The sequence below is a fragment of the Ambystoma mexicanum genome, chromosome 5q (genome assembly GCF_040938575.1).
Source record: "Ambystoma mexicanum isolate Mex_15411 chromosome 5q, UKY_AmexF1_1, whole genome shotgun sequence".
NCBI lineage: Eukaryota > Metazoa > Chordata > Amphibia > Caudata > Ambystomatidae > Ambystoma > Ambystoma mexicanum.
Genome location: NC_090933.1, coordinates 529,361,974 through 529,374,235, shown reverse-complemented (window position 1 = coordinate 529,374,235; position 12,262 = coordinate 529,361,974). Strand labels below are relative to the sequence as shown.

At 50.5% G+C, this 12,262-nt stretch overlaps 17 non-coding genes across 17 annotated transcripts; 9 read left to right on the top strand and 8 right to left on the bottom strand.

The window, feature by feature from the left end:
* Positions 1–168: 168 nt before the first annotated feature.
* On the top strand, positions 169–241 carry TRNAA-AGC (transfer RNA alanine (anticodon AGC)). Its single transcript has one exon. It is a non-coding gene; the product is annotated as a tRNA-Ala (tRNA).
* Positions 242–841: 600 nt separating this feature from the next.
* TRNAR-CCU (transfer RNA arginine (anticodon CCU)) lies at positions 842–914 on the bottom strand. Its single transcript has one exon. It is a non-coding gene; the product is annotated as a tRNA-Arg (tRNA).
* A 694-nt stretch (positions 915–1,608) lies between these two features.
* Positions 1,609–1,681, top strand: TRNAA-AGC (transfer RNA alanine (anticodon AGC)). The gene has a single exon. It is a non-coding gene; the product is annotated as a tRNA-Ala (tRNA).
* Positions 1,682–2,281: 600 nt separating this feature from the next.
* Positions 2,282–2,354, bottom strand: TRNAR-CCU (transfer RNA arginine (anticodon CCU)). Its single transcript has one exon. It is a non-coding gene; the product is annotated as a tRNA-Arg (tRNA).
* Positions 2,355–3,048: 694 nt separating this feature from the next.
* Positions 3,049–3,121, top strand: TRNAA-AGC (transfer RNA alanine (anticodon AGC)). Its single transcript has one exon. It is a non-coding gene; the product is annotated as a tRNA-Ala (tRNA).
* Positions 3,122–3,721: 600 nt separating this feature from the next.
* Positions 3,722–3,794, bottom strand: TRNAR-CCU (transfer RNA arginine (anticodon CCU)). Its single transcript has one exon. It is a non-coding gene; the product is annotated as a tRNA-Arg (tRNA).
* Positions 3,795–4,488: 694 nt separating this feature from the next.
* Positions 4,489–4,561, top strand: TRNAA-AGC (transfer RNA alanine (anticodon AGC)). Its single transcript has one exon. It is a non-coding gene; the product is annotated as a tRNA-Ala (tRNA).
* A 590-nt stretch (positions 4,562–5,151) lies between these two features.
* Positions 5,152–5,234, bottom strand: TRNAR-CCU (transfer RNA arginine (anticodon CCU)). The gene has a single exon. It is a non-coding gene; the product is annotated as a tRNA-Arg (tRNA).
* Positions 5,235–5,928: 694 nt separating this feature from the next.
* Positions 5,929–6,001, top strand: TRNAA-AGC (transfer RNA alanine (anticodon AGC)). The gene has a single exon. It is a non-coding gene; the product is annotated as a tRNA-Ala (tRNA).
* Positions 6,002–6,600: 599 nt separating this feature from the next.
* On the bottom strand, positions 6,601–6,673 carry TRNAR-CCU (transfer RNA arginine (anticodon CCU)). The gene has a single exon. It is a non-coding gene; the product is annotated as a tRNA-Arg (tRNA).
* Positions 6,674–7,367: 694 nt separating this feature from the next.
* TRNAA-AGC (transfer RNA alanine (anticodon AGC)) lies at positions 7,368–7,440 on the top strand. Its single transcript has one exon. It is a non-coding gene; the product is annotated as a tRNA-Ala (tRNA).
* A 600-nt stretch (positions 7,441–8,040) lies between these two features.
* On the bottom strand, positions 8,041–8,113 carry TRNAR-CCU (transfer RNA arginine (anticodon CCU)). Its single transcript has one exon. It is a non-coding gene; the product is annotated as a tRNA-Arg (tRNA).
* A 694-nt stretch (positions 8,114–8,807) lies between these two features.
* TRNAA-AGC (transfer RNA alanine (anticodon AGC)) lies at positions 8,808–8,880 on the top strand. Its single transcript has one exon. It is a non-coding gene; the product is annotated as a tRNA-Ala (tRNA).
* A 590-nt stretch (positions 8,881–9,470) lies between these two features.
* Positions 9,471–9,553, bottom strand: TRNAR-CCU (transfer RNA arginine (anticodon CCU)). The gene has a single exon. It is a non-coding gene; the product is annotated as a tRNA-Arg (tRNA).
* Positions 9,554–10,247: 694 nt separating this feature from the next.
* Positions 10,248–10,320, top strand: TRNAA-AGC (transfer RNA alanine (anticodon AGC)). Its single transcript has one exon. It is a non-coding gene; the product is annotated as a tRNA-Ala (tRNA).
* A 600-nt stretch (positions 10,321–10,920) lies between these two features.
* On the bottom strand, positions 10,921–10,993 carry TRNAR-CCU (transfer RNA arginine (anticodon CCU)). Its single transcript has one exon. It is a non-coding gene; the product is annotated as a tRNA-Arg (tRNA).
* A 694-nt stretch (positions 10,994–11,687) lies between these two features.
* TRNAA-AGC (transfer RNA alanine (anticodon AGC)) lies at positions 11,688–11,760 on the top strand. The gene has a single exon. It is a non-coding gene; the product is annotated as a tRNA-Ala (tRNA).
* Positions 11,761–12,262: the final 502 nt, after the last annotated feature.

The following is a 12,262-nucleotide window of genomic DNA, read 5'->3' as shown; positions in this document are numbered from 1 at the left end:
TCCACTGAAGGTATTTTGTTTTGGGCAAAGGGGTGAGATTGTGATTTCCTCTGCGGCAGATGAAGAGAAAGGGCTTTATGCACTACAGGTCCCTGGACAGCCAAGCAAGTGTGAGCCGGAGACTGTGCTTCAGCTCTGAAGCAGTGTATCGAGAGCCTTCGAGGAGGAGGGGAATTAGCTCAGATGGTAGAGCGCTCGCTTAGCATGCGAGAGGTAGCGGGATCGATGCCCGCATTCTCCAGCAAGACGCTTTTTCTTCATTTTCACTATTTTATTCAAAACTCGCCAATCGTCGCAAATAAAGTCATGTGCTCGCTTCTGTTTTTTTTACTATCATCCTAAAAGTCTTCCGTCCACTTTCTGCTATCCCAAAGAGTCATCCGCGCGAGGGCCGGCAACAGGCGTGATACTGTGCAACAGGCGCATTGCATGGCAGTGGTGACATATTCAGGAAATTCCACTTTGATGCCACCCAGGGCTGTTAACCTTTTATTTCATTTCAATACGATGCTTCGAATAATTGGTTCAAAGTGCGCAGCCTTTGCTCTTTTATTTCGTTTTCATCGGAGCAGGTCGGAGCTGGCAGAAGAGTGAGCCCTGTCTGCAGGAGCTCTGATTCCAGAAAGCATATTTTCCCTGTCTTTCTTACCACTCATCTGTGTCTCTTCGCTGACATGAGGGGTTGCTACACTCTGCAGTCTCCCGGCATTTAAAGTCTGCTACCAGCAGAGCACGTTCTGGACTTCACAGCGCCCAGCAAAGTACTAGCCTGCGCCCACCCCCTACTACCGCAAAAACCTTTTGCATGCTTTGGCAGAAGTGTGAACAAAATGCCACGAACCACCCCAGATGGGACTCGAACCCACAATCCCTGGCTTAGGAGGCCAGTGCCTTATCCATTAGGCCACTGGGGCCACTCGACAGAGAAGGGGAAAGTTCTTTCTTTTCCTCTTCTCTCACTGGAGTCACAGGTACTGGCCCACTGAAAAGGGCAAGTTGGCTCACGTCCAAAGCTGCAGTGTCCCAGCACACGCGGGCAAAAGGCACCTGCCTGCTCTCGGCTGGACACTTCCGCTTTATGGGACACACGATGGAAAGTGGACTCAATTCCCAGACCTAACTCTTACCTGTTTGGTATTCTGACGCTCGATTGTAAAATATGGCCAGCTGGTAAAAATGACAAAGGGCACTCCAGCGCTGGTCCTTTGGCTGCAGGCGGCGTGTCAGCGGCCTAAAACAGCAAGAAATAGCGAGAGAAATAAAGTGAGAAGCAAGCACCTTTTCAATTGGGCTCTCGGGTCTATGGGACTGGTGTGCAGCCTCTTGATCACAAGCGCAGGTCCAGCGTGAAAGGGCGTGGGAGTGGAGTCACTCTGCTATTAATACCTGGTTGGCCAATCCTCGTTGCAATGGATGGCCATCTGCAGCTTTACTTGTAGCTCCACTGAAGGTATTTTGTTTTGGGCAAAGGGGTGAGATTGTGATTTCCTCTGCGGCAGATGAAGAGAAAGGGCTTTATGCACTACAGGTCCCTGGACAGCCAAGCAAGTGTGAGCCGGAGACTGTGCTTCAGCTCTGAAGCAGTGTATCGAGAGCCTTCGAGGAGGAGGGGAATTAGCTCAGATGGTAGAGCGCTCGCTTAGCATGCGAGAGGTAGCGGGATCGATGCCCGCATTCTCCAGCAAGACGCTTTTACTTCATTTTCACTATTTTATTCAAAACTCGCCAATCGTCGCAAATAAAGTCATGTGCTCGCTTCTGTTTTTTTTACTATCATCCTAAAAGTCTTCCGTCCACTTTCTGCTATCCCAAAGAGTCATCCGCGCGAGGGCCGGCAACAGGCGTGATACTGTGCAACAGGCGCATTGCATGGCATTGGTGACATATTCAGGAAATTCCACTTTGATGCCACCCAGGGCTGTTAACCTTTTATTTCATTTCAATACGATGCTTCGAATAATTGGTTCAAAGTGCGCAGCCTTTGCTCTTTTATTTCGTTTTCATCGGAGCAGGTCGGAGCTGGCAGAAGAGTGAGCCCTGTCTGCAGGAGCTCTGATTCCAGAAAGCATATTTTCCCTGTCTTTCTTACCACTCATCTGTGTCTCTTCGCTGACATGAGGGGTTGCTACACTCTGCAGTCTCCCGGCATTTAAAGTCTGCTACCAGCAGAGCACGTTCTGGACTTCACAGCGCCCAGCAAAGTACTAGCCTGCGCCCACCCCCTACTACCGCAAAAACCTTTTGCATGCTTTGGCAGAAGTGTGAACAAAATGCCACGAACCACCCCAGATGGGACTCGAACCCACAATCCCTGGCTTAGGAGGCCAGTGCCTTATCCATTAGGCCACTGGGGCCACTCGACAGAGAAGGGGAAAGTTCTTTCTTTTCCTCTTCTCTCACTGGAGTCACAGGTACTGGCCCACTGAAAAGGGCAAGTTGGCTCACGTCCAAAGCTGCAGTGTCCCAGCACACGCGGGCAAAAGGCACCTGCCTGCTCTCGGCTGGACACTTCCGCTTTATGGGACACACGATGGAAAGTGGACTCAATTCCCAGACCTAACTCTTACCTGTTTGGTATTCTGACGCTCGATTGTAAAATATGGCCAGCTGGTAAAAATGACAAAGGGCACTCCAGCGCTGGTCCTTTGGCTGCAGGCGGCGTGTCAGCGGCCTAAAACAGCAAGAAATAGCGAGAGAAATAAAGTGAGAAGCAAGCACCTTTTCAATTGGGCTCTCGGGTCTATGGGACTGGTGTGCAGCCTCTTGATCACAAGCGCAGGTCCAGCGTGAAAGGGCGTGGGAGTGGAGTCACTCTGCTATTAATACCTGGTTGGCCAATCCTCGTTGCAATGGATGGCCATCTGCAGCTTTACTTGTAGCTCCACTGAAGGTATTTTGTTTTGGGCAAAGGGGTGAGATTGTGATTTCCTCTGCGGCAGATGAAGAGAAAGGGCTTTATGCACTACAGGTCCCTGGACAGCCAAGCAAGTGTGAGCCGGAGACTGTGCTTCAGCTCTGAAGCAGTGTATCGAGAGCCTTTGAGGAGGAGGGGAATTAGCTCAGATGGTAGAGCGCTCGCTTAGCATGCGAGAGGTAGCGGGATCGATGCCCGCATTCTCCAGCAAGACGCTTTTACTTCATTTTCACTATTTTATTCAAAACTCGCCAATCGTCGCAAATAAAGTCATGTGCTCGCTTCTGTTTTTTTTACTATCATCCTAAAAGTCTTCCGTCCACTTTCTGCTATCCCAAAGAGTCATCCGCGCGAGGGCCGGCAACAGGCGTGATACTGTGCAACAGGCGCATTGCATGGCATTGGTGACATATTCAGGAAATTCCACTTTGATGCCACCCAGGGCTGTTAACCTTTTATTTCATTTCAATACGATGCTTCGAATAATTGGTTCAAAGTGCGCAGCCTTTGCTCTTTTATTTCGTTTTCATCGGAGCAGGTCGGAGCTGGCAGAAGAGTGAGCCCTGTCTGCAGGAGCTCTGATTCCAGAAAGCATATTTTCCCTGTCTTTCTTACCACTCATCTGTGTCTCTTCGCTGACATGAGGGGTTGCTACACTCTGCAGTCTCCCGGCATTTAAAGTCTGCTACCAGCAGAGCACGTTCTGGACTTCACAGCGCCCAGCAAAGTACTAGCCTGCGCCCACCCCCTACTACCGCAAAAACCTTTTGCATGCTTTGGCAGAAGTGTGAACAAAATGCCACGAACCACCCCAGATGGGACTCGAACCCACAATCCCTGGCTTAGGAGGCCAGTGCCTTATCCATTAGGCCACTGGGGCCACTCGACAGAGAAGGGGAAAGTTCTTTCTTTTCCTCTTCTCTCACTGGAGTCACAGGTACTGGCCCACTGAAAAGGGCAAGTTGGCTCACGTCCAAAGCTGCAGTGTCCCAGCACACGCGGGCAAAAGGCACCTGCCTGCTCTCGGCTGGACACTTCCGCTTTATGGGACACACAATGGAAAGTGGACTCAATTCCCAGACCTAACTCTTACCTGTTTGGTATTCTGACGCTCGATTGTAAAATATGGCCAGCTGGTAAAAATGACAAAGGGCACTCCAGCGCTGGTCCTTTGGCTGCAGGCGGCGTGTCAGCGGCCTAAAACAGCAAGAAATAGCGAGAGAAATAAAGTGAGAAGCAAGCACCTTTTCAATTGGGCTCTCGGGTCTCTGGGACTGGTGTGCAGCCTCTTGATCACAAGCGCAGGTCCAGCGTGAAAGGGCGTGGGAGTGGAGTCACTCTGCTATTAATACCTGGTTGGCCAATCCTCGTTGCAATGGATGGCCATCTGCAGCTTTACTTGTAGCTCCACTGAAGGTATTTTGTTTTGGGCAAAGGGGTGAGATTGTGATTTCCTCTGCGGCAGATGAAGAGAAAGGGCTTTATGCACTACAGGTCCCTGGACAGCCAAGCAAGTGTGAGCCGGAGACTGTGCTTCAGCTCTGAAGCAGTGTATCGAGAGCCTTCGAGGAGGAGGGGAATTAGCTCAGATGGTAGAGCGCTCGCTTAGCATGCGAGAGGTAGCGGGATCGATGCCCGCATTCTCCAGCAAGACGCTTTTACTTCATTTTCACTATTATATTCAAAACTCGCCAATCGTCGCAAATAAAGTCATGTGCTCGCTTCTGTTTTTTTTACTATCATCCTAAAAGTCTTCCGTCCACTTTCTGCTATCCCAAAGAGTCATCCGCGCGAGGGCCGGCAACAGGCGTGATACTGTGCAACAGGCGCATTGCATGGCATTGGTGACATATTCAGGAAATTCCACTTTGATGCCACCCAGGGCTGTTAACCTTTTATTTCATTTCAATACGATGCTTCGAATAATTGGTTCAAAGTGCGCAGCCTTTGCTCTTTTATTTCGTTTTCATCGGAGCAGGTCGGAGCTGGCAGAAGAGTGAGCCCTGTCTGCAGGAGCTCTGATTCCAGAAAGCATATTTTCCCTGTCTTTCTTACCACTCATCTGTGTCTCTTCGCTGACATGAGGCGTTGCTACACTCTGCAGTCTCCCGGCATTTAAAGTCTGCTACCAGCAGAGCACGTTCTGGACTTCACAGCGCCCAGCAAAGTACTAGCCTGCGCCCACCCCCTACTACCGCAAAAACCTTTTGCATGCTTTGGCAGAAGTGTGAACAAAATGCCACGAACCAACCCAGATGGGACTCGAACCCACAATCCCTGGCTTAGGAGGCCAGTGCCTTATCCATTAGGCCACTGGGGCAACTCGACAGAGAAGGGGAAAGTTCTTTCTTTTCCTCTTCTCTCACTGGAGTCACGGGTACTGGCCCACTGAAAAGGGCAAGTTGGCTCACGTCCAAAGCTGCAGTGTCCCAGCACACGCGGGCAAGAGGCACCTGCTTGCACTCGGCTGGACACTTCCGCTTTATGGGACACACGATGGAAAGTGGACTCAATTCCCAGACCTAACTCTTACCTGTTTGGTATTCTGACGCTCGATTGTAAAATATGGCCAGCTGGTAAAAATGACAAAGGGCGCTCCAGCGCTGGTCCTTTGGCTGCAGGCGGCGTGTCAGCGGCCTAAAACAGCAAGAAATAGCGAGAGAAATAAAGTGAGAAGCAAGCACCTTTTCAATTGGGCTCTCGGGTCTATGGGACTGGCGTGCAGCCTCTTGATCACAAGCGCAGGTCCAGCGTGAAAGGGCGTGGCAGTGGAGTCACTCTGCTATTAATACCTGGTTGGCCAATCCTCATTGCAATGGATGGCCATCTGCAGCTTTACTTGTAGCTCCACTGAAGGTATTTTGTTTTGGGCAAAGGGGTGAGATTGTGATTTCCCCTGCCGCAGATGAAGAGAAAGGGCTTTATGCACTACAGGTCCCTGGACAGCCAAGCAAGTGTGAGCCGGAGACTGTGCTTCAGCTCTGAAGCAGTGTATCGAGAGCCTTCGAGGAGGAGGGGAATTAGCTCAGATGGTAGAGCGCTCGCTTAGCATGCGAGAGGTAGCGGGATCGATGCCCGCATTCTCCAGCAAGACGCTTTTTCTTCATTTTCACTATTTTATTCAAAACTCGCCAATCGTCGCAAATAAAGTCATGTGCTCGCTTCTGTTTTTTTTACTATCATCCTAAAAGTCTTCCGTCCACTTTCTGCTATCCCAAAGAGTCACCCGCGCGAGGGCCGGCAACAGGCGTGATACTGTGCAACAGGCGCATTGCATGGCATTGGTGACATATTCAGGAAATTCCACTTTGATGCCACCCAGGGCTGTTAACCTTTTATTTCATTTCAATACGATGCTTCGAATAATTGGTTCAAAGTGCGCAGCCTTTGCTCTTTTATTTCGTTTTCATCGGAGCAGGTCGGAGCTGGCAGAAGAGTGAGCCCTGTCTGCAGGAGCTCTGATTCCAGAAAGCATATTTTCCCTGTCTTTCTTACCACTCATCTGTGTCTCTTCGCTGACATGAGGGGTTGCTACACTCTGCAGTCTCCCGCATTTAAAGTCTGCTACCAGCAGAGCACGTTCTGGACTTCACAGCGCCCAGCAAAGTACTAGCCTGCGCCCACCCCCTACTACCGCAAAAACCTTTTGCATGCTTTGGCAGAAGTGTGAACAAAATGCCACGAACCACCCCAGATGGGACTCGAACCCACAATCCCTGGCTTAGGAGGCCAGTGCCTTATCCATTAGGCCACTGGGGCCCCTCGACAGAGAAGGGGAAAGTTCTTTCTTTTCCTCTTCTCTCACTGGAGTCACAGGTACTGGCCCACTGAAAAGGGCAAGTTGGCTCACGTCCAAAGCTGCAGTGTCCCAGCACACGCGGGCAAAAGGCACCTGCCTGCTCTCGGCTGGACACTTCCGCTTTATGGGACACACGATGGAAAGTGGACTCAATTCCCAGACCTAACTCTTACCTGTTTGGTATTCTGACGCTCGATTGTAAAATATGGCCAGCTGGTAAAAATGACAAAGGGCACTCCAGCGCTGGTCCTTTGGCTGCAGGCGGCGTGTCAGCGGCCTAAAACAGCAAGAAATAGCGAGAGAAATAAAGTGAGAAGCAAGCACCTTTTCAATTGGGCTCTCGGGTCTATGGGACTGGTGTGCAGCCTCTTGATCACAAGCGCAGGTCCAGCGTGAAAGGGCGTGGGAGTGGAGTCACTCTGCTATTAATACCTGGTTGGCCAATCCTCGTTGCAATGGATGGCCATCTGCAGCTTTACTTGTAGCTCCACTGAAGGTATTTTGTTTTGGGCAAAGGGGTGAGATTGTGATTTCCTCTGCGGCAGATGAAGAGAAAGGGCTTTATGCACTACAGGTCCCTGGACAGCCAAGCAAGTGTGAGCCGGAGACTGTGCTTCAGCTCTGAAGCAGTGTATCGAGAGCCTTCGAGGAGGAGGGGAATTAGCTCAGATGGTAGAGCGCTCGCTTAGCATGCGAGAGGTAGCGGGATCGATGCCCGCATTCTCCAGCAAGACGCTTTTACTTCATTTTCACTATTTTATTCAAAACTCGCCAATCGTCGCAAATAAAGTCATGTGCTCGCTTCTGTTTTTTTTACTATCATCCTAAAAGTCTTCCGTCCACTTTCTGCTATCCCAAAGAGTCATCCGCGCGAGGGCCGGCAACAGGCGTGATACTGTGCAACAGGCGCATTGCATGGCATTGGTGACATATTCAGGAAATTCCACTTTGATGCCACCCAGGGCTGTTAACCTTTTATTTCATTTCAATACGATGCTTCGAATAATTGGTTCAAAGTGCGCAGCCTTTGCTCTTTTATTTCGTTTTCATCGGAGCAGGTCGGAGCTGGCAGAAGAGTGAGCCCTGTCTGCAGGAGCTCTGATTCCAGAAAGCATATTTTCCCTGTCTTTCTTACCACTCATCTGTGTCTCTTCGCTGACATGAGGGGTTGCTACACTCTGCAGTCTCCCGGCATTTAAAGTCTGCTACCAGCAGAGCACGTTCTGGACTTCACAGCGCCCAGCAAAGTACTAGCCTGCGCCCACCCCCTACTACCGCAAAAACCTTTTGCATGCTTTGGCAGAAGTGTGAACAAAATGCCACGAACCACCCCAGATGGGACTCGAACCCACAATCCCTGGCTTAGGAGGCCAGTGCCTTATCCATTAGGCCACTGGGGCCACTCGACAGAGAAGGGGAAAGTTCTTTCTTTTCCTCTTCTCTCACTGGAGTCACAGGTACTGGCCCACTGAAAAGGGCAAGTTGGCTCACGTCCAAAGCTGCAGTGTCCCAGCACACGCGGGCAAAAGGCACCTGCCTGCTCTCGGCTGGACACTTCCGCTTTATGGGACACACGATGAAAAGTGGACTCAATTCCCAGACCTAACTCTTACCTGTTTGGTATTCTGACGCTCGATTGTAAAATATGGCCAGCTGGTAAAAATGACAAAGGGCACTCCAGCGCTGGTCCTTTGGCTGCAGGCGGCGTGTCAGCGGCCTAAAACAGCAAGAAATAGCGAGAGAAATAAAGTGAGAAGCAAGCACCTTTTCAATTGGGCTCTCGGGTCTATGGGACTGGCGTGCAGCCTCTTGATCACAAGCGCAGGTCCAGCGTGAAAGGGCGTGGGAGTGGAGTCACTCTGCTATTAATACCTGGTTGGCCAATCCTCGTTGCAATGGATGGCCATCTGCAGCTTTACTTGTAGCTCCACTGAAGGTATTTTGTTTTGGGCAAAGGGGTGAGATTGTGATTTCCTCTGCGGCAGATGAAGAGAAAGGGCTTTATGCACTACAGGTCCCTGGACAGCCAAGCAAGTGTGAGCCGGAGACTGTGCTTCAGCTCTGAAGCAGTGTATCGAGAGCCTTCGAGGAGGAGGGGAATTAGCTCAGATGGTAGAGCGCTCGCTTAGCATGCGAGAGGTAGCGGGATCGATGCCCGCATTCTCCAGCAAGACGCTTTTACTTCATTTTCACTATTTTATTCAAAACTCGCCAATCGTCGCAAATAAAGTCATGTGCTCGCTTCTGTTTTTTTTACTATCATCCTAAAAGTCTTCCGTCCACTTTCTGCTATCCCAAAGAGTCATCCGCGCGAGGGCCGGCAACAGGCGTGATACTGTGCAACAGGCGCATTGCATGGCATTGGTGACATATTCAGGAAATTCCACTTTGATGCCACCCAGGGCTGTTAACCTTTTATTTCATTTCAATACGATGCTTCGAATAATTGGTTCAAAGTGCGCAGCCTTTGCTCTTTTATTTCGTTTTCATCGGAGCAGGTCGGAGCTGGCAGAAGAGTGAGCCCTGTCTGCAGGAGCTCTGATTCCAGAAAGCATATTTTCCCTGTCTTTCTTACCACTCATCTGTGTCTCTTCGCTGACATGAGGCGTTGCTACACTCTGCAGTCTCCCGGCATTTAAAGTCTGCTACCAGCAGAGCACGTTCTGGACTTCACAGCGCCCAGCAAAGTACTAGCCTGCGCCCACCCCCTACTACCGCAAAAACCTTTTGCATGCTTTGGCAGAAGTGTGAACAAAATGCCACGAACCAACCCAGATGGGACTCGAACCCACAATCCCTGGCTTAGGAGGCCAGTGCCTTATCCATTAGGCCACTGGGGCAACTCGACAGAGAAGGGGAAAGTTCTTTCTTTTCCTCTTCTCTCACTGGAGTCACGGGTACTGGCCCACTGAAAAGGGCAAGTTGGCTCACGTCCAAAGCTGCAGTGTCCCAGCACACGCGGGCAAGAGGCACCTGCTTGCACTCGGCTGGACACTTCCGCTTTATGGGACACACGATGGAAAGTGGACTCAATTCCCAGACCTAACTCTTACCTGTTTGGTATTCTGACGCTCGATTGTAAAATATGGCCAGCTGGTAAAAATGACAAAGGGCACTCCAGCGCTGGTCCTTTGGCTGCAGGCGGCGTGTCAGCGGCCTAAAACAGCAAGAAATAGCGAGAGAAATAAAGAGAGAAATAAGCACCTTTTCAATTGGGCTCTCGGGTCTATGGGACTGGCGTGCAGCCTCTTGATCACAAGCGCAGGTCCAGCGTGAAAGGGCGTGGCAGTGGAGTCACTCTGCTATTAATACCTGGTTGGCCAATCCTCGTTGCAATGGATGGCCATCTGCAGCTTTACTTGTAGCTCCACTGAAGGTATTTTGTTTTGGGCAAAGGGGTGAGATTGTGATTTCCTCTGCGGCAGATGAAGAGAAAGGGCTTTATGCACTACAGGTCCCTGGACAGCCAAGCAAGTGTGAGCCGGAGACTGTGCTTCAGCTCTGAAGCAGTGTATCGAGAGCCTTCGAGGAGGAGGGGAATTAGCTCAGATGGTAGAGCGCTCGCTTAGCATGCGAGAGGTAGCGGGATCGATGCCCGCATTCTCCAGCAAGACGCTTTTTCTTCATTTTCACTATTTTATTCAAAACTCGCCAATCGTCGCAAATAAAGTCATGTGCTCGCTTCTGTTTTTTTTACTATCATCCTAAAAGTCTTCCGTCCACTTTCTGCTATCCCAAAGAGTCATCCGCGCGAGGGCCGGCAACAGGCGTGATACTGTGCAACAGGCGCATTGCATGGCATTGGTGACATATTCAGGAAATTCCACTTTGATGCCACCCAGGGCTGTTAACCTTTTATTTCATTTCAATACGATGCTTCGAATAATTGGTTCAAAGTGCGCAGCCTTTGCTCTTTTATTTCGTTTTCATCGGAGCAGGTCGGAGCTGGCAGAAGAGTGAGCCCTGTCTGCAGGAGCTCTGATTCCAGAAAGCATATTTTCCCTGTCTTTCTTACCACTCATCTGTGTCTCTTCACTGACATGAGGGGTTGCTACACTCTGCAGTCTCCCGGCATTTAAAGTCTGCTACCAGCAGAGCACGTTCTGGACTTCACAGCGCCCAGCAAAGTACTAGCCTGCGCCCACCCCCTACTACCGCAAAAACCTTTTGCATGCTTTGGCAGAAGTGTGAACAAAATGCCACGAACCACCCCAGATGGGACTCGAACCCACAATCCCTGGCTTAGGAGGCCAGTGCCTTATCCATTAGGCCACTGGGGCCACTCGACAGAGAAGGGGAAAGTTCTTTCTTTTCCTCTTCTCTCACTGGAGTCACGGGTACTGGCCCACTGAAAAGGGCAAGTTGGCTCACGTCCAAAGCTGCAGTGTCCCAGCACACGCGGGCAAAAGGCACCTGCTTGCACTCGGCTGGACACTTCCGCTTTATGGGACACACGATGGAAAGTGGACTCAATTCCCAGACCTAACTCTTACCTGTTTGGTATTCTGACGCTCGATTGTAAAATATGGCCAGCTGGTAAAAATGACAAAGGGCGCTCCAGCGCTGGTCCTTTGGCTGCAGGCGGCGTGTCAGCGGCCTAAAACAGCAAGAAATAGCGAGAGAAATAAAGTGAGAAGCAAGCACCTTTTCAATTGGGCTCTCGGGTCTATGGGACTGGCGTGCAGCCTCTTGATCACAAGCGCAGGTCCAGCGTGAAAGGGCGTGGCAGTGGAGTCACTCTGCTATTAATACCTGGTTGGCCAATCCTCATTGCAATGGATGGCCATCTGCAGCTTTACTTGTAGCTCCACTGAAGGTATTTTGTTTTGGGCAAAGGGGTGAGATTGTGATTTCCCCTGCCGCAGATGAAGAGAAAGGGCTTTATGCACTACAGGTCCCTGGACAGCCAAGCAAGTGTGAGCCGGAGACTGTGCTTCAGCTCTGAAGCAGTGTATCGAGAGCCTTCGAGGAGGAGGGGAATTAGCTCAGATGGTAGAGCGCTCGCTTAGCATGCGAGAGGTAGCGGGATCGATGCCCGCATTCTCCAGCAAGACGCTTTTTCTTCATTTTCACTATTTTATTCAAAACTCGCCAATCGTCGCAAATAAAGTCATGTGCTCGCTTCTGTTTTTTTTACTATCATCCTAAAAGTCTTCCGTCCACTTTCTGCTATCCCAAAGAGTCACCCGCGCGAGGGCCGGCAACAGGCGTGATACTGTGCAATAGGCGCATTGCATGGCATTGGTGACATATTCAGGAAATTCCACTTTGATGCCACCCAGGGCTGTTAACCTTTTATTTCATTTCAATACGATGCTTCGAATAATTGGTTCAAAGTGCGCAGCCTTTGCTCTTTTATTTCGTTTTCATCGGAGCAGGTCGGAGCTGGCAGAAGAGTGAGCCCTGTCTGCAGGAGCTCTGATTCCAGAAAGCATATTTTCCCTGTCTTTCTTACCACTCATCTGTGTCTCTTCGCTGACATGAGGGGTTGCTACACTCTGCAGTCTCCCGCATTTAAAGTCTGCTACCAGCAGAGCACGTTCTGGACT